Consider the following 481-nt stretch of genomic DNA (forward strand, 5'->3'; position numbering starts at 1 on the left):
CCCCCCAGGACCAAAAAAAAAAAATTGTGATATTATTGATGAATTTTTTATTATTAATCATACATATATACACAAACATACGTCATAATAATATGACCATTGAGTATACACTATAGGTACTTTACCAACAACGAAAAAAGATATCATAACGAAATTATGGGAGCTGTATATCAATCAAAATAGACATTTGATCATACACAGTCAGTTAGTTGCGTACGGACATAAATACATATTAATATTGTCATTATCTCGACCCACTCGATCGGACAACGGAGAAAAAACCGATTAGGTTATAATCGTTGAATTTCGCGTGAACGACAATATACGGTGAAATAGATTATATTTTTATAGCAGTATCGTAAATGACCATGTTAAACATTTTCGTTAAATAATATTATGAATTTTTCGTTCATTCTGTTCTATTCTGTCCAGGGGTGGATAGGCCCATGGGGAAAAAGGGATTTTTATTATTATTTATGTT

The sequence above is a fragment of the Acyrthosiphon pisum genome, chromosome X (assembly GCF_005508785.2).
Source record: "Acyrthosiphon pisum isolate AL4f chromosome X, pea_aphid_22Mar2018_4r6ur, whole genome shotgun sequence".
NCBI classification, from domain to species: Eukaryota; Metazoa; Arthropoda; class Insecta; order Hemiptera; family Aphididae; genus Acyrthosiphon; species Acyrthosiphon pisum.